Source organism: Leptodactylus fuscus, chromosome 4, assembly GCF_031893055.1.
Source record: "Leptodactylus fuscus isolate aLepFus1 chromosome 4, aLepFus1.hap2, whole genome shotgun sequence".
Classification (NCBI taxonomy): Eukaryota; Metazoa; Chordata; class Amphibia; order Anura; family Leptodactylidae; genus Leptodactylus; species Leptodactylus fuscus.
This window is the reverse complement of record NC_134268.1, coordinates 137,273,192-137,288,934: the sequence shown is the minus strand read 5'-3', so window position 1 is coordinate 137,288,934 and position 15,743 is coordinate 137,273,192. Positions and strand designations below refer to the sequence as shown.

Here is a 15,743-nt window from a genome sequence, read left to right as displayed (position 1 = left end):
ACTGGTATATAGTGCCATTGTCTGACTGGGAATTCAAAGAATATATTGGGGTTACAAATACCCTCATTTCTTGCTACTGGTATATAGTGCCATTGTCTGACTGGGAATTCAAAGAATATATTGGGGTTACAAATACCCTCATTTCTTGCTACTGGTATATAGTGCCATTGTCTGACTGGGAATTCAAAGAATATATTGGGGTTACAAATACCCTCATTTCTTGCTACTGGTATATAGTGCCATTGTCTGACTGGTAATTCAAAAAATATATTGGGTATATAAATACCCTCATTTCTTGCTACTGGTATATAGTGCCATTGTCTGACTGGGAATTCAAAGAATATATTGGGGTTACAAATACCCTCATTTCTTGCTACTGCAATATAGTGCCAGTTTCTGACTGGTAATTCAAAGAATATATTGGGGTTACGTGCACCCACAATTTTTGCTACTGGTATATAGTGCCATTGTCTGACTGGGAATTCAAAGAATATATTGGGGTTACAAATACCCTCATTTCTTGCTACTGGTATATAGTGCCATTGTCTGACTGGGAATTCAAAGAATATATTGGGGTTACAAATACCCTCATTTCTTGCTACTGCCATATAGTGCCATTGTCTGACTGGGAATTCAAAGAATATATTGGGGTTACAAATACCCTCATTTCTTGCTACTGGTATATAGTGCCATTGTCTGACTGGGAATTCAAAGAATATATTGGGGTTACAAATACCCTCATTTCTTGCTACTGCCATATAGTGCCAGTTTCTGACTGGTAATTCAAAGAATATATTGGGGTTACATGCACCCACAATTTTTGCTACTGGTATATAGTGCCATTGTCTGACTGGGAATTCAAAGAATATATTGGGGTTACAAATACCCTCATTTCTTGCTACTGGTATATAGTGCCATTGTCTGACTGGGAATTCAAAGAATATATTGGGGTTACAAATACCCTCATTTCTTGCTACTGGTATATAGTGCCATTGTCTGACTGGGAATTCAAAGAATATATTGGGGTTATAAATACCCTCATTTCTTGCTACTGCCATATAGTGCCAGTTTCTGACTGGTAATTCAAAGAATATATTGGGGTTATAAATACCCTCATTTCTTGCTACTGCCATATATTGCCATTGTCTGACTGGTAATTCAAAGAATATATTGGGGTTATAAATACCCTCATTTCTTGCTACTGGTATATAGTGCCATTGTCTGACTGGGAATTCAAGGAATATATTGGGGTTATAAATACCCTCATTTCTTGCTACTGGTATATAGTGCCATTGTCTGACTGGGAATTCAAAGAATATATTGGGGTTACAAATACCCTCATTTCTTGCTACTGCCATATAGTGCCAGTTTCTGACTGGTAATTCAAAGAATATATTGGGGTTACGTGCACCCACAATTTTTGCTACTGGTATATAGTGCCATTGTCTGACTGGGAATTCAAAGAATATATTGGGGTTACAAATACCCTCATTTCTTGCTACTGGTATATAGTGCCATTGTCTGACTGGGAATTCAAAGAATATATTGGGGTTACAAATACCCTCATTTCTTGCTACTGCCATATAGTGCCATTGTCTGACTGGGAATTCAAAGAATATATTGGGGTTACAAATACCCTCATTTCTTGCTACTGGTATATAGTGCCATTGTCTGACTGGGAATTCAAAGAATATATTGGGGTTATAAATATCCTCATTTCTTGCTACTGCCATATAGTGCCAGTTTCTGACTGGTAATTCAAAGAATATATTGGGGTTATAAATACCCTCATTTCTTGCTACTGCCATAAAGTGCCATTGTCTGACTGGTAATTCAAAGAATATATTGGGGTTATAAATACCCTCATTTCTTGCTACTGGTATATAGTGCCATTGTCTGACTGGGAATTCAAAGAATATATTGGGGTTATAAATACCCTCATTTCTTGCTACTGCCATATAGTGCCATTGTCTGACTGGGAATTCAAAGAATATATTGGGGTTATAAATACCCTCATTTCTTGCTCCTGGTATATAGTGCCATTGTCTGACTGGGAATTCAAAGAATATATTGGGGTTACAAATACCCTCATTTCTTGCTAATGCCATATAGTGCCAGTTTCTGACTGGTAATTCAAAGAATATATTGGGGTTACGTGCACCCACAATTTTTGCTACTGGTATATAGTGCCATTGTCTGACTGGGAATTCAAAGAATATATTGGGGTTACAAATACCCTCATTTCTTGCTACTGGTATATAGTGCCATTGTCTGACTGGGAATTCAAAGAATATATTGGGGTTACAAATACCCTCATTTCTTGCTACTGCCATATAGTGCCAGTTTCTGACTGGTAATTCAAAGAATATATTGGGGTTACGTGCACCCACAATTTTTGCTACTGGTATATAGTGCCATTGTCTGACTGGGAATTCAAAGAATATATTGGGGTTACAAATACCCTCATTTCTTGCTACTGTTATATAGTGCCATTGTCTGACTGGGAATTCAAAGAATATATTGGGGTTACAAATACCCTCATTTCTTGCTACTGGTATATAGTGCCATTGTCTGACTGGGAATTCAAAGAATATATTGGGGTTATAAATACCCTCATTTCTTGCTACTGCCATATAGTGCCAGTTTCTGACTGGTAATTCAAAGAATATATTGGGGTTATAAATACCCTCATTTCTTGCTACTGCCTTAAAGTGCCATTGTCTGACTGGTAATTCAAAGAATATATTGGGGTTATAAATACCCTCATTTCTTGCTACTGGTATATAGTGCCATTGTCTGACTGGGAATTCAAGGAATATATTGGGGTTATAAATACCCTCATTTCTTGCTACTGGTATATAGTGCCATTGTCTGACTGGGAATTCAAAGAATATATTAGGGTTACAAATACCCTCATTTCTTGCTACTGCCATATAGTGCCAGTTTCTGACTGGTAATTCAAAGAATATATTGGGGTTACGTGCACCTACAATTTTTGCTACTGGTATATAGTGCCATTGTCTGACTGGGAATTCAAAGAATATATTGGGGTTACAAATACCCTCATTTCTTGCTACTGGTATATAGTGCCATTGTCTGACTGGGAATTCAAAGAATATATTGGGGTTACAAATACCCTCATTTCTTGCTACTGCCATATAGTGCCAGTTTCTGACTGGTAATTCTAAGAATATATTAGGGCTATAAATACCCTCATTTCTTGCTACTACCATATAGTGCCATTGTCTGACTGGTAATTCAAAGAATATATTGGGGTTATAAATACCCTCATTTCTTGCTACTGCCATATAGTGCCATTGTCTGACTGGTAATTCAAAGAATATATTGGTTTTATAAGTACCCTCATTTCTTGCTACTGGTATATAGTGCCATTGTCTGACTGGGAATTCAAAGAATATATTGGGGTTATAAATACCCTCATTTCTTGCTACTGCCATATAGTGCCATTGTCTGACTGGTAATTCAAAGAATATATTGGGGTTATAAATACCCTCATTTCTTGCTACTGCCATAAAGTGCCATTGTCTGACTGGTAATTCAAAGAATATATTGGGGTTATAAATACCCTCATTTCTTGCTACTGGTATATAGTGCCATTGTCTGACTGGGAATTCAAAGAATATATTGGGGTTACAAATACCCTCATTTCTTGCTACTGGTATATAGTGCCATTGTCTGACTGGGAATTCAAAGAATATATTGGGGTTACAAATACCCTCATTTCTTGCTACTGCCATATAGTGCCATTGTCTGACTGGGAATTCAAAGAATATATTGGGGTTACAAATACCCTCATTTCTTGCTACTGGTATATAGTGCCATTGTCTGACTGGGAATTCAAAGAATATATTGGGGTTACAAATACCCTCATTTCTTGCTACTGGTATATAGTGCCATTGTCTGACTGGGAATTCAAAGAATATATTGGGGTTACAAATACCCTCATTTCTTGCTACTGCCATATAGTGCCATTGTCTGACTGGGAATTCAAAGAATATATTGGGGTTACAAATACCCTCATTTCTTGCTACTGGTATATAGTGCCATTGTCTGACTGGGAATTCAAAGAATATATTGGGGTTACAAATACCCTCATTTCTTGCTACTTCCATATAGTGCCATTGTCTGACTGGTAATTCAAAGAATATATTGGGGTTATAAATATCCTCATTTCTTGCTACTGCCATATAGTGCCAGTTTCTGACTGGTAATTCAAAGAATATATTGGGGTTATAAATACCCTCATTTCTTGCTACTGCCATAAAGTGCCATTGTCTGACTGGTAATTCAAAGAATATATTGGGGTTATAAATACCCTCATTTCTTGCTACTGGTATATAGTGCCATTGTCTGACTGGGAATTCAAAGAATATATTGGGGTTATAAATACCCTCATTTCTTGCTACTGCCATATAGTGCCATTGTCTGACTGGGAATTCAAAGAATATATTGGGGTTACAAATACCCTCATTTCTTGCTACTGCCATATAGTGCCAGTTTCTGACTGGTAATTCAAAGAATATATTGGGGTTACGTGCACCCACAATTTTTGCTACTGGTATATAGTGCCATTGTCTGACTGGGAATTCAAAGAATATATTGGGGTTACAAATACCCTCATTTCTTGCTACTGGTATATAGTGCCATTGTCTGACTGGGAATTCAAAGAATATATTGGGGTTACAAATACCCTCATTTCTTGCTACTGCCATATAGTGCCAGTTTCTGACTGGTAATTCAAAGAATTTATTGGGGTTACGTGCACCCACAATTTTTGCTACTGGTATATAGTGCCATTGTCTGACTGGGAATTCAAAGAATATATTGGGGTTACAAATACCCTCATTTCTTGCTACTGTTATATAGTGCCATTGTCTGACTGGGAATTCAAAGAATATATTGGGGTTACAAATACCCTCATTTCTTGCTACTGGTATATAGTGCCATTGTCTGACTGGGAATTCAAAGAATATATTGGGGTTATAAATACCCTCATTTCTTGCTACTGCCATATAGTGCCAGTTTCTGACTGGTAATTCAAAGAATATATTGGGGTTATAAATACCCTCATTTCTTGCTACTGCCATAAAGTGCCATTGTCTGACTGGTAATTCAAAGAATATATTGGGGTTATAAATACCCTCATTTCTTGCTACTGGTATATAGTGCCATTGTCTGATTGGGAATTCAAGGAATATATTGGGGTTATAAATACCCTCATTTCTTGCTACTGGTATATAGTGCCATTGTCTGACTGGGGATTCAAAGAATATATTAGGGTTACAAATACCCTCATTTCTTGCTACTGCCATATAGTGCCAGTTTCTGACTGGTAATTCAAAGAATATATTGGGGTTACGTGCACCTACAATTTTTGCTACTGGTATATAGTGCCATTGTCTGACTGGGAATTCAAAGAATATATTGGGGTTACAAATACCCTCATTTCTTGCTACTGGTATATAGTGCCATTGTCTGACTGGGAATTCAAAGAATATATTTGGGTTACAAATACCCTCATTTCTTGCTACTGCCATACAGTGCCATTGTCTGACTGAGAATTCAAAGAATATATTGGGGTTACAAATACCCTCATTTCTTGCTACTTGTATATAGTGCCATTGTCTGACTGGGAATTCAAAGAATATATTGGGGTTACAAATACCCTCATTTCTTGCTACTGGTATATAGTGCCATTGTCTGACTGGGAATTCAAAGAATATATTTGGGTTACAAATACCCTCATTTCTTGCTACTGCCATACAGTGCCATTGTCTGACTGAGAATTCAAAGAATATATTGGGGTTACAAATACCCTCATTTCTTGCTACTGGTATATAGTGCCATTGTCTGACTGGGAATTCAAAGAATATATTGGGGTTATAAATACCCTCATTTCTTGCTACTGCCATATAGTGCCAGTTTCTGACTGGTAATTCTAAGAATATATTAGGGCTATAAATACCCTCATTTCTTGCTACTACCATATAGTGCCATTGTCTGACTGGTAATTCAAAGAATATATTGGGGTTATAAATACCCTCATTTCTTGCTACTGCCATATAGTGCCATTGTCTGACTGGTAATTCAAAGAATATATTGGGGTTATAAGTACCCTCATTTCTTGCTACTGGTATATAGTGCCATTGTCTGACTGGGAATTCAAAGAATATATTGGGGTTATAAATACCCTCATTTCTTGCTACTGCCATATAGTGCCATTGTCTGACTGGTAATTCAAAGAATATATTGGGGTTATAAGTACCCTCATTTCTTGCTACTGGTATATAGTGCCATTGTCTGACTGGGAATTCAAAGAATAAATTGGGGTTACAAATACCCTCATTTCTTGCTACTGCCATATAGTGCCAGTTTCTGACTGGTAATTCAAAGAATATATTGGGGTTACGTGCACCCACAATTTTTGCTACTGGTATATAGTGCCATTGTCTGACTGGGAATTCAAAGAATATATTGGGGTTACAAATACCCTCATTTCTTGCTACTGGTATATAGTGCCATTGTCTGACTGGGAATTCAAAGAATATATTGGGGTTACAAATACCCTCATTTCTTGCTACTGCCATATAGTGCCAGTTTCTGACTGGTAATTCAAAGAATATATTGGGGTTACGTGCACCCACAATTTTTGCTACTGGTATATAGTGCCATTGTCTGACTGGGAATTCAAAGAATATATTGGGGTTACAAATACCCTCATTTCTTCCTACTGGTATATAGTGCCATTGTCTGACTGGGAATTCAAGGAATATATTGGGGTTATAAATACCCTCATTTCTTGCTACTGGTATATAGTGCCATTGTCTGACTGGGAATTCAAAGAATATATTGGGGTTACAAATACCCTCATTTCTTGCTACTGCCATATAGTGCCAGTTTCTGACTGGTAATTCAAAGAATATATTGGGGTTACGTGCACCCACAATTTTTGCTACTGGTATATAGTGCCATTGTCTGACTGGGAATTCAAAGAATATATTGGGGTTACAAATACCCTCATTTCTTGCTACTGGTATATAGTGCCATTGTCTGACTGGGAATTCAAAGAATATATTGGGGTTACAAATACCCTCATTTCTTGCTACTGGTATATAGTGCCATTGTCTGACTGGGAATTCAAAGAATATATTGGGGTTATAAATACCCTCATTTCTTGCTACTGGTATATAGTGCCAGTTTCTGACTGGTAATTCAAAGAATATATTGGGGTTACGTGCACCCACAATTTTTGTTACTGGTATATAGTGCCATTGTCTGACTGGGAATTCAAAGAATATATTGGGGTTACAAATACCCTCATTTCTTGCTACTGGTATATAGTGCCATTGTCTGACTGGGAATTCAAAGAATATATTGGGGTTACAAATACCCTCATTTCTTGCTACTGGTATATAGTGCCATTGTCTGACTGGGAATTCAAACAATATATTGGAGTTACAAATACCCTCATTTCTTGCTACTGGTATATAGTGCCATTGTCTGACTGGTAATTCAAAAAATATATTGGGTATATAAATACCCTCATTTCTTGCTACTGGTATATAGTGCCATTGTCTGACTGGGAATTCAAAGAATATATTGGGGTTACAAATACCCTCATTTCTTGCTACTGCAATATAGTGCCAGTTTCTGACTGGTAATTCAAAGAATATATTGGGGTTACGTGCACCCACAATTTTTGCTACTGGTATATAGTGCCATTGTCTGACTGGGAATTCAAAGAATATATTGGGGTTACAAATACCCTCATTTCTTGCTACTGGTATATAGTGCCATTGTCTGACTGGGAATTCAAAGAATATATTGGGGTTACAAATACCCTCATTTCTTGCTACTGCCATATAGTGCCATTGTCTGACTGGGAATTCAAAGAATATATTGGGGTTACAAATACCCTCATTTCTTGCTACTGGTATATAGTGCCATTGTCTGACTGGGAATTCAAAGAATATATTGGGGTTACAAATACCCTCATTTCTTGCTACTGCCATATAGTGCCAGTTTCTGACTGGTAATTCAAAGAATATATTGGGGTTACATGCACCCACAATTTTTGCTACTGGTATATAGTGCCATTGTCTGACTGGGAATTCAAAGAATATATTGGGGTTACAAATACCCTCATTTCTTGCTACTGGTATATAGTGCCATTGTCTGACTGGGAATTCAAAGAATATATTGGGGTTACAAATACCCTCATTTCTTGCTACTGGTATATAGTGCCATTGTCTGACTGGGAATTCAAAGAATATATTGGGGTTATAAATACCCTCATTTCTTGCTACTGCCATATAGTGCCAGTTTCTGACTGGTAATTCAAAGAATATATTGGGGTTATAAATACCCTCATTTCTTGCTACTGCCATATATTGCCATTGTCTGACTGGTAATTCAAAGAATATATTGGGGTTATAAATACCCTCATTTCTTGCTACTGGTATATAGTGCCATTGTCTGACTGGGAATTCAAGGAATACATTGGGGTTATAAATACCCTCATTTCTTGCTACTGGTATATAGTGCCATTGTCTGACTGGGAATTCAAAGAATATATTGGGGTTACAAATACCCTCATTTCTTGCTACTGCCATATAGTGCCAGTTTCTGACTGGTAATTCAAAGAATATATTGGGGTTACGTGCACCCACAATTTTTGCTACTGGTATATAGTGCCATTGTCTGACTGGGAATTCAAAGAATATATTGGGGTTACAAATACCCTCATTTCTTGCTACTGGTATATAGTGCCATTGTCTGACTGGGAATTCAAAGAATATATTGGGGTTACAAATACCCTCATTTCTTGCTACTGCCATATAGTGCCATTGTCTGACTGGGAATTCAAAGAATATATTGGGGTTACAAATACCCTCATTTCTTGCTACTGGTATATAGTGCCATTGTCTGACTGGGAATTCAAAGAATATATTGGGGTTATAAATATCCTCATTTCTTGCTACTGCCATATAGTGCCAGTTTCTGACTGGTAATTCAAAGAATATATTGGGGTTATAAATACCCTCATTTCTTGCTACTGCCATAAAGTGCCATTGTCTGACTGGTAATTCAAAGAATATATTGGGGTTATAAATACCCTCATTTCTTGCTACTGGTATATAGTGCCATTGTCTGACTGGGAATTCAAAGAATATATTGGGGTTATAAATACCCTCATTCCTTGCTACTGCCATATAGTGCCATTGTCTGACTGGGAATTCAAAGAATATATTGGGGTTATAAATACCCTCATTTCTTGCTCCTGGTATATAGTGCCATTGTCTGACTGGGAATTCAAAGAATATATTGGGGTTACAAATACCCTCATTTCTTGCTAATGCCATATAGTGCCAGTTTCTGACTGGTAATTCAAAGAATATATTGGGGTTACGTGCACCCACAATTTTTGCTACTGGTATATAGTGCCATTGTCTGACTGGGAATTCAAAGAATATATTGGGGTTACAAATACCCTCATTTCTTGCTACTGGTATATAGTGCCATTGTCTGACTGGGAATTCAAAGAATATATTGGGGTTACAAATACCCTCATTTCTTGCTACTGCCATATAGTGCCATTGTCTGACTGGGAATTCAAAGAATATATTGGGGTTACAAATACCCTCATTTCTTGCTACTGGTATATAGTGCCATTGTCTGACTGGGAATTCAAAGAATATATTGGGGTTACAAATACCCTCATTTCTTGCTACTGCCATATAGTGCCATTGTCTGACTGGGAATTCAAAGAATATATTGGGGTTACAAATACCCTCATTTCTTGCTACTGGTATATAGTGCCATTGTCTGACTGGGAATTCAAAGAATATATTGGGGTTATAAATATCCTCATTTCTTGCTACTGCCATATAGTGCCAGTTTCTGACTGGTAATTCAAAGAATATATTGGGGTTATAAATACCCTCATTTCTTGCTACTGCCATAAAGTGCCATTGTCTGACTGGTAAATCAAAGAATATATTGGGGTTATAAATACCCTCATTTCTTGCTACTGGTATATAGTGCCATTGTCTGACTGGGAATTCAAAGAATATATTGGGGTTATAAATACCCTCATTCCTTGCTACTGCCATATAGTGCCATTGTCTGACTGGGAATTCAAAGAATATATTGGGGTTATAAATACCCTCATTTCTTGCTCCTGGTATATAGTGCCATTGTCTGACTGGGAATTCAAAGAATATATTGGGGTTACAAATACCCTCATTTCTTGCTAATGCCATATAGTGCCAGTTTCTGACTGGTAATTCAAAGAATATATTGGGGTTACGTGCACCCACAATTTTTGCTACTGGTATATAGTGCCATTGTCTGACTGGGAATTCAAAGAATATATTGGGGTTACAAATACCCTCATTTCTTGCTACTGGTATATAGTGCCATTGTCTGACTGGGAATTCAAAGAATATATTGGGGTTACAAATACCCTCATTTCTTGCTACTGCCATATAGTGCCAGTTTCTGACTGGTAATTCAAAGAATATATTGGGGTTACGTGCACCCACAATTTTTGCTACTGGTATATAGTGCCATTGTCTGACTGGGAATTCAAAGAATATATTGGGGTTACAAATACCCTCATTTCTTGCTACTGTTATATAGTGCCATTGTCTGACTGGGAATTCAAAGAATATATTGGGGTTACAAATACCCTCATTTCTTGCTACTGGTATATAGTGCCATTGTCTGACTGGGAATTCAAAGAATATATTGGGGTTATAAATACCCTCATTTCTTGCTACTGCCATATAGTGCCATTGTCTGACTGGGAATTCAAAGAATATATTAGGGTTACAAATACCCTCATTTCTTGCTACTGCCATATAGTGCCAGTTTCTGACTGGTAATTCAAAGAATATATTGGGGTTACGTGCACCCACAATTTTTGTTACTGGTATATAGTGCCATTGTCTGACTGGGAATTCAAAGAATATATTGGGGTTACAAATACCCTCATTTCTTGCTACTGGTATATAGTGCCATTGTCTGACTGGGAATTCAAAGAATATATTGGGGTTACAAATACCCTCATTTCTTGCTACTGCCATATAGTGCCATTGTCTGACTGGGAATTCAAAGAATATATTGGGGTTACAAATACCCTCATTTCTTGCTACTGGTATATAGTGCCATTGTCTGACTGGGAATTCAAAGAATATATTGGGGTTACAAATACCCTCATTTCTTGCTACTGCCATATAGTGCCATTGTCTGACTGGTAATTCAAAGAATATATTGGGGTTATAAATATCCTCATTTCTTGCTACTGCCATATAGTGCCAGTTTCTGACTGGTAATTCAAAGAATATATTGGGGTTATAAATACCCTCATTTCTTGCTACTGCCATAAAGTGCCATTGTCTGACTGGTAATTCAAAGAATATATTGGGGTTATAAATACCCTCATTTCTTGCTACTGGTATATAGTGCCATTGTCTGACTGGGAATTCAAAGAATATATTGGGGTTATAAATACCCTCATTTCTTGCTACTGCCATATAGTGCCATTGTCTGACTGGGAATTCAAAGAATATATTGGGGTTATAAATACCCTCATTTCTTGCTCCTGGTATATAGTGCCATTGTCTGACTGGGAATTCAAAGAATATATTGGGGTTACAAATACCCTCATTTCTTGCTACTGCCATATAGTGCCAGTTTCTGACTGGTAATTCAAAGAATATATTGGGGTTACGTGCACCCACAATTTTTGCTACTGGTATATAGTGCCATTGTCTGACTGGGAATTCAAAGAATATATTGGGGTTACAAATACCCTCATTTCTTGCTACTGTTATATAGTGCCATTGTCTGACTGGGAATTCAAAGAATATATTGGGGTTACAAATACCCTCATTTCTTGCTACTGGTATATAGTGCCATTGTCTGACTGGGAATTCAAAGAATATATTGGGGTTATAAATACCCTCATTTCTTGCTACTGCCATATAGTGCCAGTTTCTGACTGGTAATTCAAAGAATATATTGGGGTTACGTGCACCTACAATTTTTGCTACTGGTATATAGTGCCATTGTCTGACTGGGAATTCAAAGAATATATTGGGGTTACAAATACCCTCATTTCTTGCTACTGGTATATAGTGCCATTGTCTGACTGGGAATTCAAAGAATATATTGGGGTTATAAATACCCTCATTTCTTGCTACTGCCATATAGTGCCAGTTTCTGACTGGTAATTCTAAGAATATATTAGGACTATAAATACCCTCATTTCTTGCTACTACCATATAGTGCCATTGTCTGACTGGTAATTCAAAGAATATATTGGGGTTATAAATACCCTCATTTCTTGCTACTGCCATATAGTGCCATTGTCTGACTGGTAATTCAAAGAATATATTGGTTTTATAAGTACCCTCATTTCTTGCTACTGGTATATAGTGCCATTGTCTGACTGGGAATTCAAAGAATATATTGGGGTTATAAATACCCTCATTTCTTGCTACTGCCATATAGTGCCAGTTTCTGACTGGTAATTCTAAGAATATATTAGGACTATAAATACCCTCATTTCTTGCTACTACCATATAGTGCCATTGTCTGACTGGTAATTCAAAGAATATATTGGGGTTATAAATACCCTCATTTCTTGCTACTGCCATATAGTGCCATTGTCTGACTGGTAATTCAAAGAATATATTGGTTTTATAAGTACCCTCATTTCTTGCTACTGGTATATAGTGCCATTGTCTGACTGGGAATTCAAAGAATATATTGGGGTTATAAATACCCTCATTTCTTGCTACTGCCATATAGTGCCAGTTTCTGACTGGTAATTCAAAGAATATATTGGGTTACGTGCACCCACAATTTTTGCTACTGGTATATAGTGCCATTGTCTGACTGGGAATTCAAAGAATATATTGGGGTTACAAATACCCTCATTTCTTGCTACTGGTATATAGTGCCATTGTCTGACTGGGAATTCAAAGAATATATTGGGGTTATAAATACCCTCATTTCTTGCTACTGCCATATAGTGCCAGTTTCTGACTGGTAATTCTAAGAATATATTAGGACTATAAATACCCTCATTTCTTGCTACTACCATATAGTGCCATTGTCTGACTGGTAATTCAAAGAATATATTGGGGTTATAAATACCCTCATTTCTTGCTACTGCCATATAGTGCCATTGTCTGACTGGTAATTCAAAGAATATATTGGTTTTATAAGTACCCTCATTTCTTGCTACTGGTATATAGTGCCATTGTCTGACTGGGAATTCAAAGAATATATTGGGGTTATAAATACCCTCATTTCTTGCTAATGCCATATAGTGCCATTGTCTGACTGGTAATTCAAAGAATATATTGGGGTTATAAATACCCTCATTTCTTGCTACTGCCATAAAGTGCCATTGTCTGACTGGTAATTCAAAGAATATATTGGGGTTATAAATACCCTCATTTCTTGCTACTGCCATAAAGTGCCATTGTCTGACTGGTAATTCAAAGAATATATTGGGGTTATAAATACCCTCATTTCTTGCTACTGGTATATAGTGCCATTGTCTGACTGGGAATTCAAAGAATATATTGGGGTTACAAATACCCTCATTTCTTGCTACTGGTATATAGTGCCATTGTCTGACTGGGAATTCAAAGAATATATTGGGGTTACAAATACCCTCATTTCTTGCTACTGCCATATAGTGCCATTGTCTGACTGGGAATTCAAAGAATATATTGGGGTTACAAATACCCTCATTTCTTGCTACTGGTATATAGTGCCAGTTTCTGACTGGTAATTCAAAGAATATATTGGGGTTACGTGCACCCACAATTTTTGTTACTGGTATATAGTGCCATTGTCTGACTGGGAATTCAAAGAATATATTGGGGTTACAAATACCCTCATTTCTTGCTACTGGTATATAGTGCCATTGTCTGACTGGGAATTCAAAGAATATATTGGGGTTACAAATACCCTCATTTCTTGCTACTGCCATATAGTGCCATTGTCTGACTGGGAATTCAAAGAATATATTGGGGTTACAAATACCCTCATTTCTTGCTACTGGTATATAGTGCCATTGTCTGACTGGGAATTCAAAGAATATATTGGGGTTACAAATACCCTCATTTCTTGCTACTGCCATATAGTGCCATTGTCTGACTGGTAATTCAAAGAATATATTGGGGTTATAAATATCCTCATTTCTTGCTACTGCCATATAGTGCCAGTTTCTGACTGGTAATTCAAAGAATATATTGGGGTTATAAATACCCTCATTTCTTGCTACTGCCATAAAGTGCCATTGTCTGACTGGTAATTCAAAGAATATATTGGGGTTATAAATACCCTCATTTCTTGCTACTGGTATATAGTGCCATTGTCTGACTGGGAATTCAAAGAATATATTGGGGTTATAAATACCCTCATTTCTTGCTACTGCCATATAGTGCCATTGTCTGACTGGGAATTCAAAGAATATATTGGGGTTATAAATACCCTCATTTCTTGCTCCTGGTATATAGTGCCATTGTCTGACTGGGAATTCAAAGAATATATTGGGGTTACAAATACCCTCATTTCTTGCTACTGCCATATAGTGCCAGTTTCTGACTGGTAATTCAAAGAATATATTGGGGTTACGTGCACCCACAATTTTTGCTACTGGTATATAGTGCCATTGTCTGACTGGGAATTCAAAGAATATATTGGGGTTACAAATACCCTCATTTCTTGCTACTGTTATATAGTGCCATTGTCTGACTGGGAATTCAAAGAATATATTGGGGTTACAAATACCCTCATTTCTTGCTACTGGTATATAGTGCCATTGTCTGACTGGGAATTCAAAGAATATATTGGGGTTATAAATACCCTCATTTCTTGCTACTGCCATATAGTGCCAGTTTCTGACTGGTAATTCAAAGAATATATTGGGGTTACGTGCACCTACAATTTTTGCTACTGGTATATAGTGCCATTGTCTGACTGGGAATTCAAAGAATATATTGGGGTTACAAATACCCTCATTTCTTGCTACTGGTATATAGTGCCATTGTCTGACTGGGAATTCAAAGAATATATTTGGGTTACAAATACCCTCATTTCTTGCTACTGCCATACAGTGCCATTGTCTGACTGGGAATTCAAAGAATATATTGGGGTTACAAATACCCTCATTTCTTGCTACTTGTATATAGTGCCATTGTCTGACTGGGAATTCAAAGAATATATTGGGGTTATAAATACCCTCATTTCTTGCTACTGCCATATAGTGCCAGTTTCTGACTGGTAATTCAAAGAATATATTGGGTTACGTGCACCCACAATTTTTGCTACTGGTATATAGTGCCATTGTCTGACTGGGAATTCAAAGAATATATTGGGGTTACAAATACCCTCATTTCTTGCTACTGGTATATAGTGCCATTGTCTGACTGGGAATTCAAAGAATATATTGGGGTTATAAATACCCTCATTTCTTGCTACTGCCATATAGTGCCAGTTTCTGACTGGTAATTCTAAGAATATATTAGGACTATAAATACCCTCATTTCTTGCTACTACCATATAGTGCCATTGTCTGACTGGTAATTCAAAGAATATATTGGGGTTTATAAATACCCTCATTTCTTGCTACTGCCATATAGTGCCATTGTCTGACTGGTAATTCAAAGAATATATTGGTTTTATAAGTACCCTCATTA

At 37.0% G+C, this 15,743-nt stretch overlaps 1 protein-coding gene across 1 annotated transcript in view; it reads left to right on the top strand.

Moving 5' to 3' along the window:
- The window catches only part of ABCA13 (ATP binding cassette subfamily A member 13), a 369,133-nt gene that overhangs the window by 109,313 nt on the left and 244,077 nt on the right, over positions 1–15,743 (top strand). The gene's annotated exons all lie outside the window — the stretch shown is intronic.